The sequence below is a fragment of the Phyllopteryx taeniolatus genome, chromosome 10 (assembly GCF_024500385.1).
Source record: "Phyllopteryx taeniolatus isolate TA_2022b chromosome 10, UOR_Ptae_1.2, whole genome shotgun sequence".
In the NCBI taxonomy this organism is placed as follows: Eukaryota; Metazoa; Chordata; class Actinopteri; order Syngnathiformes; family Syngnathidae; genus Phyllopteryx; species Phyllopteryx taeniolatus.
The window spans coordinates 6,660,337-6,677,810 of record NC_084511.1 but is presented as its reverse complement, the minus strand read 5'-3'; positions in this window follow the sequence as shown (position 1 = coordinate 6,677,810).

Below are 17,474 nucleotides of genomic sequence, written 5' to 3'. Positions count from 1 at the left end.
TTACCACACCATTAATCCAGGAAACTGTACATTTTCCACTTGTCCAAGTCTAGCCAAGGGAGGAGATTTCCAATATAAAAAGCTGAGGTGGCCGCTGTTATTCGGCCTTTTGGGAAATGGAAGTAACTCAGGATTTCTTCTATTTGAGGTCCACAATGTGTTGGCTTCTTGATATATGACTGACAATTATTGAAAAACACCAAGAAGTGACGCAAGCATTATGCACAGTGGCGTGCAAAGGTGTGTTGATGCCCGGGGCACACAAGCCAACAAAACTCATTCATCAACAGGGGGGATTTGAAGCGTTTTGATGACCAAAAATACCTATTTTGATGCCCATCCCCCAGCTGAATACCCAGGTCAGTGCCCCCTTTGCCACCCCATTTATACGCCACTGAAACAGGATATGAGACAGATAGAAAAAGGTGGGGGGGACGATAACAAAAAAGCCAACTAGTCCTGAAAAAAAGAAGAGCAGCATATTTTGAAAATTGGTTCCAAATGTACAATCCAGTTAAAGATTTTGGTAATTAACTTAAAAGAACAGTGATAAAAATGTTAAGCCATAAAGAGTTTTTGTTTTGTTTGATGACAAAGGCCACAGTTATACAGTATTTGTACTGAGATTAGTATGTAGAGCCAAAGAAGATTAGACTGATAAGTATTGCTCCATTTATGTATCACTTATTCATAGAGAAACTATAATGCATCCCTCTGTTAAAAAAATCTTTCTTGCATGTTTTTTTTCAGAGAAAAAGAAATATTAAAAATAAATTACAGAGAGAAAACTATATACGTCACTATATAATAAAATAGCAGCCAAAAGGTTTTTTACATTCCTGCAGCTGCAGTAATGGGTTATTTTTGCTGCCTTTCACTCATTAAAATGCTTGAAAGGATGAATTACACCACATTTTACTGGAATCATATATTCTGCTAATCTATTGAACAATGGCTTTTGTATAGACATAATTTAATGAACATCTGGTTTTTAGAGGATGCCTAATGAATTCACATTCATCTTCCTCTAAATGGATAAAGTGCAGGCAATTACATTTTTAATGTGACTATGTTTCTATCAATTGGATTGATTCACCGCTTCAGCATGGAACCCATCATGTGATTTCAGTGAGGGTTTAATTCTGCGTTCTTTGTTGAGAACAATTCCGTGTCTTCCAGGCTAAAGATGATCAAAATATGATATGTGTGGTGGGGAGATATATTCCCAGATATTGCTTTCTTCTGCCACCAGAATTATGCAGCAATACTTATTATTTCCCCATTCGCAGCAGAAGAATTGTTATGACATGATTGCGAATACAATTTGGAGCTTGCTGTCTGTCGCGCAAGTACAAATCAGAAATGTTTTGTGTTCCTAATGATGAACCCAGTTTGGCACTTCCCAGTCCAAGAGACCTTGCGAGCTCCTCAATGTGGTGCTGACAGCCATTTTCAGTGGCCTGATCACTAATTCCTCATTAGAAATGATGAGCTTCCTTATCACCCCTCTTAGAGAAAGGTTACGCTACAGCCTGGAAGAAAGGTTGGAGTCCTTCACTCCGGACCTGACGGAGAGCTTCACAGGCCTGCAGCTATTGATCTAGGCCTTCAGGTTGCCTTTTCACCAGTGTCGGGGTCTGCACTGCAGCATACTAAACTGATGCACAATCAATGACTCATACCACAGCCGGCCTCTGCACACAGACCAGTCTAATTATACGGTTGCCATCCAATATTTGACGCAGTATGTTTTTAAAACTGCCCTCTGGAAGATGACACACAAAGCACACACACAATGCAACAAAGTAAACATCACTTGTATGACACACCAACTGTGACATGAGAAATGTGCATGTATTTGCAAAACCCAAATATTCTTGTCACTAAAACAACCGTTGAGTTCTGCTGGGCGACTTAGATTTTTTTTTTCTAAGTCCACATGAAATGTTTATCATCTTAAATGATTTATGAAACAAAATAAAACCCAGTTGCCTTTAGAGTCTCTAAGTCCAGCTGTGAAATGTGCCTTATCCGTGCACTTTGTCAGGATAGGGCTCCTACATTGCCCTCTTTTCTCCTTTTCACTGAGACTTAATGATATGCACAAGCACACTCCGGGGCCAGCTTCCCAGAACATTAATCCACAGAGATATGATGCTATGCTGGATGTTGTCATCCATCACAATCCCCCTGCTCTCTTCGTTTCCTCTCTTCCTCTGTATTATCATCATTTGCGCCCATCGTTTGATTGGGCGCTCTGTTGTTGATCCGTCTGGATGTCCTACTCATCCATCTCCCCTGTAGTGATGGATGCATCCCAATTCTTTTTAAATGTAAATTAAAGATGTGTTGTTTTAGTTGGTACTCATGTGTTTTAATGCTGTGGAAACCTTCAGAAAATTCTCTTTTAATCACTGTTGGTTTGAATTTTTTTCCCACTACTCATCTATGAAAATATCCATCACACCAGTGTCATTTGTCCACTTGAAAATACATTTTTAGGCTGTCAGGTGCATGCCAAACCACCACGAACCATACGTTACCATAGTAAAATTAAGCACAATAAATGCCCGAGTTATGCAAGATCTTGATGGGCTTAAATTTTCTGTGAAATAAAATCACACTGACGCATGAACAAAACAAAAATGGAAAACATCCATCCATCCATCCATTTTCTGTACCGCTTATCCTCACTAGGGTTGCGGGCGTGCTGGAGCCTAGCCCAGCTATTCATGTTAATTTCTAATTATGTTTTGCAATTCATGTTGGCAACCATGCAGTTTCTCGTTATTACCAACTGGTTAGCTTTGGTGTAGCTTTGTGTTGTTTGAAGCAGATCCAAACAAGAAAAAAAAAATCACTGTAATCTAATGAAAATGTAGATAACACAGGAACAAAACCACACATTTGCTTTTTTTACAAGAGAAATGCACTTTATGTTGATGTAAATCTTTGGGTTATTCATAGCAAACCTCAGAAACACTCCATTACAATTTCCCTGAAAAATGTTTTAGCATTTATTTTTATATATATATATATATACACCAGATCAATATTGTTAAGTCAACACATGCCCATAAATACAATCCTTTATCCATTACACACTCCATTACATTTCCCTATGGCATATGGACAAGCCATTAGGTAACAAAATCTCGCTGAGGAAACGTAATATTTCACATCGCAGGACGGTCACTTTGGTGCCTTCATCACAATGTGTTACCATTCCTTCCTCTCGGTTTTACTGTGCAGTGTGGAAGATAGATAGAGAGCTATTAGTACTGTATTAATTGCATGCAGAAAACGACTGTACATCAATCAAGCAATTTTTCCCTCCACTTGTCAAGTGCAATTTGGTGACACAATGAACAAAACCTTGGCGGCCCAGTTTGTTCTTATCTCTGCTGTTAACAGCCTGTGTAGCTCTGACAGAGTGGAACACTGACAATATCCGCCTCTTGTTTTGTCTGCTGTGCATGCCGTCGTGCCACCCTACTGAGCAAAGGTTCACGAAAGTGCCTCGTTTCAGAGCGGATGCAAATTATCACGTCAAGATAGATTAGCTGCAAAGATCAGGCAAAGACTAATGATCGTGACTGTCACAATGAATAGATGCAGATACATAACAGAGTAGACACTCTTTAGCGGGCATCATATACAATTATCTTTTCTACTCACAGCGAGGATGAATGTCACATGTGGCCCTACAACTCAATCCAAATGCCACTAATGATTATAACGTAAATCAAATTATGACACCGCAATTTGACAGGTCATTACATACTGCATGTATGTGGGATCATAAAGTATTTGTTTGGTCTTGTACAGTTCATTGAATTGCAAGTCAAGTATAAAATGCAGGACTTATTCGACCCAGTCAGCAAACATACGTCGCACCGACGTTGGTCTTCGGAAGGCACGCTGACCGGCACGTCTGACAAGCATCAGCCAAAAGGCGTGTATTTCCCAGCTTCACTAAACGTCTCATCAAGGTCTATGTTGCGGCTGTTTATTAATTACAGCACCAGTATCCCGTTCACCACCAGCATTTTTCTGGTAAGTTATCATTTCAATTAAATTAGCATAAAATGGCAATGTTGTCACAAGTAATTGTTGTGTAAAGTTGTATGTTACCACAAGAAAAAAAACAAGTGTGGCAGCTGAACCCATTTCTATCCCGGCGACAGCACACATAAGGTAAGTTGACCAGCTACCTATGATTTTCACAGGCTAGTTCTCCAGAATATAAATCGGTGTGTATCTGATGTACTAACCAGCAATGTTTTTCTGATAATCATTTAATTATGTAAACCGTTTGTCTTGTTTTTTTCACACTTTGTTCTGTTTTAACCCAAGCGGGTATTGACTTTAAAATAGTCGCCATATGCAGTTCATTCAACTCAGTCTAAAAGGTGATGTCACTCAAAACAAATCTGTGTGTCAACACCAAACAAAAGCGCCAGGCACAAGTTTGACATGTGGTTTAAATGATGAAACTCAATGACGTGAGTAACTGAAATGACGTCCTCACTAGTTGTTTCTTTCCCCTTATGCAGGCTGTCAGAGGAGGAATCGGGTGCTGATTTTGCTGTTGCTTATTGTTTATTAATGTTCGTCAATTGTTATTCATTGTATTTTTCTCATTTTTTTGCTGGAGATCTGGAAACAAAGTTTCTTAACCTGAATTCCATGTCTTCATTACAAACACGAAATTTTGTTGTTATTTTTAAAGTCAGTATTGTTTTTCACATTGGATAGTAAATTGTAATGAAACGACCTGTATGGTTCTGTGGGGTGGTAGAGTAGTAGTATTTCCTGTACACCTTGGGTGTAGGAAATGCAGCACTGAACCGATCAGCTGATTTAATGGAGCAGAACAACGCTGGCTGGAACTCCAGTATGAATCTTTCAGACGTCATGTGGTGGTAATATTCGATTAAATGCCGACGTCTCGGCATTTCTCCTTGCTACATCAGGTCGATAGAACTTTTGATGACAGGCCAACGTCGGTGCGACGTATGTTTGCTGACTGGGTACCCTCAAGGCATGATACAAGCGTTTCAGCAGGAAATATTGAATGTTGAGCAGTCAGATATTGTGACTTGACTTACGAGTTTAATTCGATCCATGACCACACTCGTAACTAAAAAATAATCTTATCTCAAATTATATTTTCCCACTGAACTGAATGGAGATTCCATTAAATCGTTGCAGTGTTTCCTAAAGACCAACAAATTATTTTGTATCATTCTTTTTTTTTGTGGGAAAACTAGCACGCGCCAGTGTTGTACTTCATAAAAACATTCAGTATAATAACATAACTGAACAGAATTAAAACAATTAAATACTTTGTGCATCATGAAGAAGATGGTCATAACTGCTCATGAAACTGCAGTAATATTATGTTTTTGAGTATTGCTATATTATCTGTTTATGCGTTGCCGTACTATGTGCAAATATACGTTTTTTAGAGAGTTATAACACTGCATCTTTGATTCTAGTTTCGTTAGCCCATCCATGGTGTTTTGCATTATGCGTTAGCATGAACCTAGCGGACTTTAGTCGGACAAAGTTATGTACTAAAACTGTAGTTCTTTTAATGTTTTATTTTCCAGTAAATTAAACAAATAAAGTAGGAGTGGCAAAAAATACAGCTTGCAGCAAGCATTCGGCCTCTGTTTTTGAAGAAGTGTTCATTATATGCCGAAATACCACTTGGCAAATTGCTGCTTGTTATGAATTTAAATGTCATCACCTAGTGCTCGTAACCCAAATTGTGGCTCGCAAATGAAGACAAAAAAAGCGGCTGAGCATCAGCTTGTATTCTTGCGAAAGAAATTCATGATCAAGTGTCTTTGAACCACGGTTTCCATGGTAAAAAAAAAAAAAAATGTTTGAACAGAATTGCTATAGAATGCTATTAATTCTATTAAATGCTGACAATAAGTTGTGAGTTTAGAGTTCTCAATAGTTTCACAATAGTCAATGTATTGAAAGTTTTTTCTTGCATACTCATATAGTAAAAAGATAATCGTGCCGACTTTGAATGAGAATCGGTGTCCGTATAGATTATTGTGATGGTATTCCATGGTGTGGAGGGTGTTTAAAGTGATTATTTTTCTTTCAGTCATGCTCCGAAAAAGATCGCGGCCAACAATTATAAATTGAACATGTTCAAGGTCCACGATCGAAAATCCTTATGTGTGTGGTCAACACAGAACAATAGCCAGGAAGCGACCAGAAACCTGGGTTGTTGCCCAACTTCACAAATGGAGGAGCAATTGGTTGTGTTGATTGTTTGTATAGCATGTCCCCCAAGTCATGCACCACAATAAAAATTAGTTTGCCACCACACAGCAGTTACCAACCATATAACCTAAGAGTTAGCCCAGCGATCTTTGATTTGCTCTTCTTCCACAACAACTACAACTATGGCTACCCTTTCTTCTTCATTGTCTTTTCAGACAGTCTGGATGCCTTGTGCTGCCTCTCAGATCATTATAGGTAGTACAGCAAACTTCTGATTTGGTGGAAAAGACTATATTCGGCGGGGATATCGCAATGTGTGTGGTGTGCCGTGTTGGTTGTCTCGAGTACAACTATACAGAGACAACTATAGTAGTAATAGTATAGTACAGCGCTAAGAGATTTATTATGTATGGTCTTTCAATTAAAAACTGGTTAAGGTGTTAAAAATCATTATTTGTGGCCTAGGCTTAACATTCTGTGGCGTTAGTTTCCAATTAACACAAATGATAAGTGCTAGAGGCCATCTTTTTGCACAAAAAAAAAAAAAAAAGGTACCGACATTACCAGATAACTAGCAACCCTTTATTGGTCAGTGACTGTTTTTTTTTTTTTGTCAATGTCTTTATGTCTCAAAAGTGTTCTCTGTCAATTGACCGTCTGTTGTCGTACTAGGGCGGCTCCAACTACCGGAGACAAATTCCTTGTGTGTTTTTTGGACATACTTGGCAAATAAAGATGATTCTGAATCTAATTCTGATTCTGATGCCGAGGCTGTTTTTAGTAGACAGCGTACTTATAAATTGCTACGGAATATAAGTCACATTTGTTCAGTTGATGCTTTAAACAAAATTTAAACTTTAAAAAGCAATTCAATCATTTAAATGGGGAAGTTGTTTACTGAGGAGGAAAGGGGAATTAGTATTTCAGTTACTTTATGGATTCAGCAAAAAAATAATGTAAAACTGTTTGCACTAAACACTGTGTACAAAGCCATGAGTAGTAGGATGAGACTTGATCAAACCCTTATAAAAGAAGAAGATAAAGTGTTATTAATGCTTTACAGCATTTGTAAATTTATTTCTGCTCCACCCATCTTTTCCATGAAAACAGATTTGGCAGCATGGCTGGCTCTGCAGAAAGCAAAGCAGAATATTGGATTGTCTCTACTGCTGTATGAGTAACTGCTGTAGGCCCTGAGGCGCAGGTATGACAGGAGAAGTAAGAACAAACATTTTTACCTCCTCTGAGCCTCTGCACTGCAAGCTTGGCCAGTTTAGTACGTGCAGGGCCCCTCTCTGAATACACCATGCGATACCATTGACACAGATTATAGATTTTTACCTGCTTAGAAGTATGCTATGTGGGAATGTGAAAATGTCAAGGAAGGCACCCAGGATCTGAGATTGACTGGAAATTTAAACATCACCCAAATGGTGCGGTGGAAAAGAAAAGCCAGGGGAAGTCCATGTTCATGCAGCCAGATTGTCTGAATGCAGCCACTGTTTCATATTCCACCCCGAGCAAGAGCTGATATCTGGCAAATTTGCATTTACATGTATATCCAGAGGTCCAATCAAACATCAAAGTTCCGACACAATTCTGGGATTTCAGAACGGAATACCAACCAGTGTTTCAGCGGTAACTAATACCCACGGCCCCAGGAAGTGATGGGGAGGGGGCTTTATCTTCGAAACTGATAACATTTAAACCACAGAGGAGTTTAGAGCATACGGTAAAAGGGGCCAAGTCGGGTCACATGTTCTTGTTAAAAGCGCGGTGTGTCATGCAAGTAGAATGAATTCAGGGTAGACATGGACCATTCAGTTCAACAGGACATCTATTGCTGTTGAAAATTACATATTTTTGGGAGAGTATATGACACACATAAAGTAGTACCTCATAAACAGGATCTTCAAGTATTACAGTGGTTGTGTAGACAATTTAAAATCAAATGAACATTACCAGGGAAAATTTGGGAATTTGGGTGAGGAGCGGCAGTGGCTCATTTGCATGAGACAGGACAGCCCTGAAACGGGCTGATTTCAACAGGACTATAAAAAGACGATGAAAAGTTTGCTGTAATTTTTACATGATCTTACAAGCTGGGAATGGTTTTCATTTCTGAAAAATGTCTCCTTTAAAAACTTCAATTCCTCCATTTTGTGCACCGCATTTCCTCATTAGGATTGCACGTGAGTTGGAGCGTATTCCAGCTGACTTTGGGTGACAGGCAAGGTACATTCTGAACTGCTCACCAGTCAACCACAGGGCACAAATAGACAAGCAACCATTTACTCTACAGACAGATCACGACGGATAATTTGAGTCTTCAGTTAACGTGGCATTAAGCGGGCCCAAAAAATGGCATGTAAATTCGACACACCACAGAGAAGAGTTATGTTAAAAAAGCCTGCCAAATTTGAATTAAAAAAAAAAAAACACTAAGTGTATAAAATCAGGTTTCAAAACTTGAATAATAAGGGCTACCTCTCAGCTCTCAGACGCTGTGGGCGTGTTGATGATAGCTTATATGATGTCAAATCACGTTAGGACGCTCGTCTTCAAAATTGAATGGTTATTGTGGACTATAACCATAAAAATAAGCACACAAGTCAACTTACCCTCGTTGTTGGTGACATAATGTCACAGCCGAACACGGCAAATGATAAAAGCAGGACGGTAGAAGGAAGCCCAGGTAGTTAGACAGTCGGCACTGCCCCATTCACGAGTATCAAGTTACCCACGAAGCCATGTTGTCTCTGGTGAAAGTTTACAAAACTAGCCGTCGTAAAATGTGCACTGCAGAGTCGGCTGGTGGTTGTGTTGATGTTCAGCTCGCCATTGCTGTGTGTCTTCAAAAAGTAAATCCGTCGCTTTTTTATTTCTTCATTTTTTGGGAGCTGAAAAAAAAAAAACATCCAGCGAAGACGCATTTTCGGGGTGTAGCCATCGTTAGCTTGCTAATTGCACGCTGGAGTGGTAAATGGGCCTGGTTGTGGAAGCTAAGCACAGCTAACGCACAACTGATGAGCCAAACGAAATGACGTCACTTTGTCCTTATGTAGTGGGGGAGGGAACTCGCGATAGAAATTATACGCCCCAGACCCGTGATGTCACTTCTCATTTAGTGGTAATATGGTCAATAATATTGGCAAACACATGATGTGTAACCTAACGGTTAGCATTACTCATTCAGTTGAATTTGTCTGAAAAAAATGTTTATTCAAATATATAATTTGATAACAGGCAACCACAAACCTTGGTTTGACTTCTTAAACTTCTGACTATGATTGTGTTGATAAAGTTGTTTTTTTTACCACTGTTGATATTTTTTTTCACTACATTGACTTTAAAATAAATTACACTTCACACCTGCAGTAGGATTGCTACAACAAAAACACAAACAAACAAAAATTATTACTGCAACTTTCTAGACTAAAGTCCATTGCTTGTCAAAGTCGTCTTTTCTCCATGAATAACAGTAATCAAATTAAGATGGTGGAGGAAGAAATTGTATGAGAGGTGAGTAAAATATTCTACAAAACTGTCAATACAGATAGAAGTGAAATTTAAAAAATATATATATTCTCATTTGCTGCCTTCAGGTTGTGTTATTAGGGAATGATTTCAACAGGCTCTTAGTAGCTCTTATTAGATGGGGTATCTAACCAGAACAAAACTCACTTCTGCTAACTATGTGGAGGAAGTGAATTGGAAAATTAAATGGTGAGAGGAGTGAGGGAGCAGTCGGTGCCACGATCTTGTCACCGTGTCCCCGCTCCCGCTAACAAGTCCACCGAGTCGGCTCACGCTGAAAGTCATTTACGTGGTCTTTAATTTCACCTCATTGATTGGAATTTAAAGCCCTGGAATATGGCAAGGAAGACATTAAGATTATCTATTCGCTAAAGTGTGTGCTGAACGTTTGTTTTAAAGTTGTGTGTCAGCGTACTGTCTTGCCATTTGAGTGGGATGCCCAAAAAAGTACTTGAGAAACTTTACAAACTGAAACTGCAGGGTACCATAGGTGACTTTTTTTGGGTTTTTTTAAGCACGTATGTATATGCTACATGCTGTAGATCAATAAAAGCAACATTTCATTAATCTTGACAAGCTGTTCCTGCTCAATGCCAGATGCTGGGGACACAAGCTGTCGAAACAATAGACATACTCTTCCCTGCCTCTGCTTCTTTGTTTGCACTTGCAAAGATGGCATTACATCTGTCAGCAAGGTATGATTTACATAAACATCAAGCTATACCTCAGATTATCTGTCAGGGAAACTCTTGAGGCTTGCAAAATATTTGCATTTCAAGGTTGCACTTACACTATGTTCAGAGCTTTGCAGATGTACTATTTAAAGTTTATGTTTTTGCTCTTTTTTTTCTTTTTTAAATCTCAAAGGAAGAGAAAGGGTTTTGGACATAGTTTCACTGGTGTCATGATGACTTTTTTTGTTTTTTTGCCTGAAAAATACTTAGAGGTGAGAGGCATAATGGAACCAAGAAATATTTTTTATTTAAACCATACCGTATCCAACTGGTGATCAGAAACCAGTCAAAAAAAGCAACATAATCAAGTGTTGCAAATTATTTAGCAACTGCATGCAATCACCTCCTGAATGGAAATTACACCTCACAGGAGGACATGGCTATTTCATAGATTACTTTTTCACCCCAGCAGTTGGATAGCTTCTGCATGATAGATATCCTGTTGATGACAAAATTCTGTTTGTTCACTGTACAGTATGTGTTAGTTGCACGCTGATGTGTGTATGTTTTGTGGCTGCTATATTGAGTGAAACAAAAGTGGTTTTCCAGATGTCATTTGCATGATTAGCTGTTGATGCTGAACTAGCCTGAGTGCTGGACTTGAATTAGTCATACTGAGGGTGGGATTACGATGATTGATTTTCTTTCTTTTTTACACTTAAAGTACAGTGGAACTCCTATTTTTGCTTGTAGAATTCAAAATAACTGTTAATTTCAAGAAACCAAGAAAAAAATTGGAAACCTCAAATAATCGTCATGGATGGATGGATCTTCGGAGACTTAGCTAGTGAGCATAGTTGCTTTTTGTTTTCTTTACTTTCTTGTGACTGTTTTGTTGTTGTTGTTTTGGACAACAGAGGGTACCAGAGCTGTCAAAAATGAAAGATGCGGGGATGGCTATAGAACCAGAAATGGATCCGATCAATCAATCAATCGTCCGTCCATCCAGCCATCCATTTTCTGTACCGCTAATCCTCACTAGGGTCACGGGCATGCTGGAGCCTATCCCAGCTATCTTCGGGCGAGAGGCGGGGTACATCCTGAACTGGTTGCCAGCCAATCGCAGGGCACATATAAACAAACAACCATTCACACTCACATTCACACCTAGAGGCAATTTAGAGTCTTCAATCAACCTACCACGCATGTTTTTGAGATGTGGGAGGAAACCGGAGTACCCGGAGAAAACCCACAAAGGCATGGGGAGAACATACAAATTCCACACAGGTGAGGCTGGGGTTTGAAACCCAGTCCTCAGAACTGTAAGACAGTCGTCCATATTCAGGTTGTTCTGAAGCCACTCCTTCGTTATTTTAGCTGTGTGCTTTGGGTCATTGTCTTGTTGTAAGGTGAACCTTCGACCCAGTCTGAGGTCCTGAGCACTCTAGAGAAGGTTTTTGTCCAGGATATCCCTGTACTTGGCCGCATTCATCTTTCCGTCGATTGCAAATAGTCGTCCTGTCCCTGCAACTGCAAAACACCCCCACACACCACACAGTCCTTCAGGTGTTTTTTTTAGCAAACACCATGTGGGCTTTCATGTGCCTTGCACTGAGGAAAGGCTTCCGTCGGGCCACTCAGCCATAAAGCCCCGACTGGTGGAGGGCTGCAGTGATGGTTGACTTTCTAGAACTTTCTCCCATCTCCCGACTGCATCTCTCGAGCTCAGCCACAGTGATCTTTGTGTTCTTCTTTACTTCTCTCACCAAGGCTCTTCTCCCTGATTGCTCAGTTTGGCCGGACGGCCAGCTCTATGAAGGGTTCTGGTTCCTCCCAAACTTCTTCCATTTAAGGATTATGGAGGCCACAGTGCTCTTAGGAACTTTAAGTGCAGCAGAATCTTTTTTGGTCAGATCTGTACCTTGCCACAATTCTGTCTCTGAGCTCTTCAGGCAGTTCCTTTGACCTCATGATTCTCATTTGCTCTGACATGCACTGTGAGCTGTAAGGTCTTATATAGACAGGTTTGTGGCTTTACTAATCAAGTCCAATCAGTATAAAGAAACACAGCTGGACTCCAATGAAGTTGTAGAATCATCTCAAAGATGATCAGAAGAAATGGACAGCACCAGAGTTAAATATATGAGTGTCACAGCAAAGGGTCTGAATACTTATGGCTGTGTGATATTTCAGTTTTTCTTTTTTAATAAATCTGCAAAAAATTCAAAAATTAATTTTTTTTTCTGTCAATATGGGTGTTGTGTGTACATTAACGAGGAAAGAAATGAACTTAAATGATTTTAGCAAATCGCTGCAATGTAACAAAGAGTGAAAAATTTAAGGGGTCTGAATACTTTCCGTACCGACTGCACATTCATTCCTATATATTGTGTGCCCCTCGCTCGAGTAGCTTTATAACAAGCTGCACAGAAAGTCTTTGCCGTGTCTGTTGGCTTGTCAAATAGGCAAAAGTACAGACGTCAGTACTGAAAATTAGTCTGGGTCTTTTTTTTCCAACTGCCCAGTGCACAATAACATAACAGAGTCATAGGTTTATACAAGAAAATCCTCACCTCTTGTCTGCGCCGGTTAGCTGCTGCACCGTGGCGGCTGCGAGATTTAGTTCTCTTGTAGGCGGTTGAGGTCCCGATGGCCGTAGGAAAAATAGCTGGCACCGCAGCTGGTTTCAGCCTCTGCCTCTGTATCCAATGCTTTCTGATAAGCTTTTCTCAAAACACACCGGTTCGAAGTGATCAGCACAGAGTTTGGAATGCTTGCTCAGCACTCATAGCTGACCATGTTTCTTCCCCTGTCGATTGACTTTCCCTATCCACTGGTCACGTATTCCTTTTTCACTTGGAAAGCCAAAAAAAACTCTTGCAACTGTACCATTTGTACAACCAAATACCACACAATAAAGCATCGTGACATCGCTAAATCACATGACAACAAATATACAAGGAAGGAACAGCATGGAACAATAGCACACATTTTCTTTTTCTTTCAGCTTGTCCCGTTCGTGGTCCCTACAGCGTGTCATCCTTTTCCATGTAAGAATATCTCCTGCATCCTCCTCTCCAACACCAACTGCCCTCATGTATTGCCTCACTACATCTATCAACCCCCTCTTTGGTCTTCCTCGACCTCTCTTGCCCTGCAGCTCCATCCTCATCACCCTTCCAACAATCCTGGACTGTTGACCCCAAGTATTTAAAGTCCTCCGCCCTCGCTATCTCTTCTCCCTGTAGCCTCACTCTTCCCCCTCCACCCCTATCATTCATGCACATATATTCTGTTTTACTTCAGCTAATCTTCATTCCTGTCCTTAATTCCAATGCATGCCTCCACCTTTCTAATTGTTCCCCCACGTGCTCCCTGCGTTCACTGCGGATCACAATGTCATCTGCCCACATCATGGTCAATGGGGATTCCAGTCTAATCTCATCTGTCAGCCTATCCATCACCACTGCAAAAAGGAAGGGGGACAGGGCTGATCCCTGATGCCTGACTCCTCTGTCACACCTACAGCACACATCACCACTGTTCTGCTGCCCTCATACATGTCCTGTACTATTCTAACATATTTCTCTGCCACTCAGGACTTCTGCATGCAGTACCACAGTTCCTCTCTGGGTACTCTGTCATAGGCGTTCTCTAGATTGACAAAGACACAATATAACTCCTTCTGACCTTCTCTTTACTTCTCCATCAACATGTTTTTTCTCCCCCAAACTACAAATCTAATAGTCTATGAAGTGACAAAGATGTCATACACCTTTTAACTGACTCTAATGGACAGGTAATGGAATGTAACGTGTGTGGTGACGCCATTCAGAAGTGCAGCCAATCAGAAAAGATGGCGCCCAAGCAGCTTGAATGGTCCGAAGTGTGGTTAGACTTCACGCAAAAGGATGACAATAGGTAACTTGCAACACTTGTGGAGTAGAAATTTCCTAAAAGGGAGGATATACAAGCAACATGAAAAAGCATTTGCACACACGGCATGCAATAAACTGGACAGAATGTCATGTTGTCAGTCTGCTCCGGGGAGAATCTCAAGTTGACTGCAGCCCGGGAACCCAGGAAAGATAAGCACGTCCTCTGCTGTTAATAGTGCAGGTAACTAACTAACTAACTTTTTCTATGGGGACCCACTGGTACCCCATTGAGGAGCCCCAGGCTGTGGGCTTCTTAAGACCTCCCTGTTGGGTTTGTAAGATCATGATAGTTCTGAAATAAACAAAGTTGATGCTAATCGACCAGTTTGTTCTCCTCTTTTCCAAATCAGTAAAGAGTTTAATCGATAAGCAGTATCCTAAATGGAAGTGGAATCAGAAAAATAATTTCAATTTGTATCCCTACCCCATCCTGCCACTAATCCACACTGACACACACATATGCATATACACACATACACATTTTTTTAAAAATGACAATGACCTATGGTCTATGGCTACAGAAGATCTAGGTGACGAAACCCCATCTCAAGGAGCTGTCTACACCAGGAGCTGATCCCAGACCACGGCTGCAGGACAGACACGGGCCATTCTAGTAGCTTTATTTTTATTATTATTTTTTTCAACCAATTGAGAGTTTCCTAGGCAGTATGTTTTGGATCATTATCCTGCTGAAATGTCCACCCTCTTTTCATTTTCATCATCCTCGTAGATGGGAGCAGATTTTTGTCGAGAATGGCATTTGCTGAAAAGCAGCCCAACACCATTATGTTCCCACCTCCGAACTTCACTGTTGGTATGGTGTTTTTAGGGTGATCTGCAGCACCATTTTTTCTCCAAACGTGGTGTGCATTATGTCATCAGAAAACTTTAAATGAGCTTTGACATTCTTGTTTTTCAGCAATAAGGTCTGGCTCACCACGAGCATGCATACAGGCCATGGCGGCGGAGTACATTACTTACTGTGTTCCTTGTGACAACAGTACCTGCTAATTCCAGGTCTTTTTGAAGCTCTCCACTGGTGGTCCTTGGCTCTTGGACAACTCTTCCATTCCTTTTTGCACCTCCCTTTCTTCATGTGTTCAATACTTTTTCCCATTGTCATTTCACATTATTACACACGACTTAATTTCTGAGTTTATTTGTTCGACTTTCTTTGTATGTATGGATATTGATTGTATGGATGTTGTTCCCAACATCTGGTGACATTTTCAGGTCAATAGCACCTTTGGAAGTATATTTAGTGAGAAAAATGGTGACGTGTTAAATATTTATTTCAGCCGCTGTATAAATAACATTACCTGGTCATCATACTTTCACCTTTGCAATATCAACTGGCTCTGTCCATCCCTTACTCCCCATACTACCGCTATTCTTGTCCACAACCTCATCACTTCCCGCATCCACGACTGTAATTCTCTTCTGCTAGGTCTACCTTAAAAAAATCACTCCATAAACTCCAGCTGGTTAAAAATCCTGCAGCCCATCTCATTACTAAAATACCCCAGTCCCACCATATCACCCGCATCTTACAGTAACTCCATAAACTCCTAGTAATCTACCAAATTCAATGCAAAATTCCTTTACACACATTTGTGGAAATTCATAATCTTAGTCCTCATCTGTCCAGCCTTCTCCATATCACCACTTTTGTTTCTTCCCTCGGATCCTCCTTCTCTATTCACCTTACTGTACCCCCTGTTCACCTCAGCACCATAGGAAGCAGAGCTTTCAACCCCTCTACTCCCCAACTCTGGAACTCCCTGCCACCTGCCATCCGTAACATTGACAATTTTCCTCTTTTCCAAACCAGACTGGAAACTCACCTATTCAAGACTTGCTCACTCCCTTTCCTGAAGCTGCAGTTCTACTGCCGTGCATAATGTATCATTTATTGTGTATGTATGTTCATATTTACATAATTTTATTTCTTTTCTCTGTGTGTGATTTTTACCACTATTTTATTTTGTCTTTGCAGTCTCCGAAGGTCACCTGAAATAAAATTAATAAATGTTTTTATTTATTTATAATAATAATAATAAAAACAATAACAATAATATCTGTTTTGTCATGTGAAATGCTTTTGGAAATTAAATTGTATTTTTAGCATACGTACATGTCAATAATAGAAAAGTAGCAGAACAGAGACCTTGATTTGGTTTAAAATTTTAATTAATAATGCAAGACTTATTTATTTATATAGCACATTTCATACATAAACTGAGTGTGCTTTACACGTTTAAAAGCATTTAAAAACAAGGAGCAAAAGACATTTAAAATTAAAGTACAGAAAAATAAAAGACAATTTACTAAAATTACTATAAGAACATAGAGTGCCAGAAAGATTATTTTCCCAAATTCAAAATGCTCTATAATGCTCAATCATAAGCATGAGAAAAAAAAGAATAGTTTTTAACCTGGACTTAAAAACTGTTACACTTGTGGCTGACTTCATTTCTGTTGGCAACTTATTCAATTTGTGTGCAACGTAACAGCTGCATTACCATGTTTGTAAATGACAAAATTATAACTACTACATAACTACTAAGCTTCATTTCTATAATGGACATTCTCAGATGAATCCGTTTTTGTTTGCTTTTTTCCCCCCTTGGAATTAAGAGCAAGAACTTTCTGCCTCTTGTGACCACAATACAAGACTTATAGATAAATGATTCACATATGTTGATGTGATGCTGAGGTTAGTGAGTTAACAATTGTGACTTGATTTCGACTTTGTGGAAATATAGGGAAGCAATGTGTCAAAAATTTACTCACAAGCAAAAAGCCGGATTCAGGTCAATACTCGCTGGCACCCATGTCCTTTATGAATAATTAAGCATTCAGGCACAGCATCAACTTTAAGTGACAAAATACACTGAAACATATGAACTCTAAAAGTGGTATGAGCAGTCTGAATGCCAGCTGGTGCAATTCCAACCAGGATTTTGCAAAGCATAATCTTTGAGACATTTGTATTGAAAAAGCTTGGGTTTTGTAGCCCATGTTTTTTAGAAGTCACCTAACCAAATCCATGACTCATGTTTGCAATGACACAAAG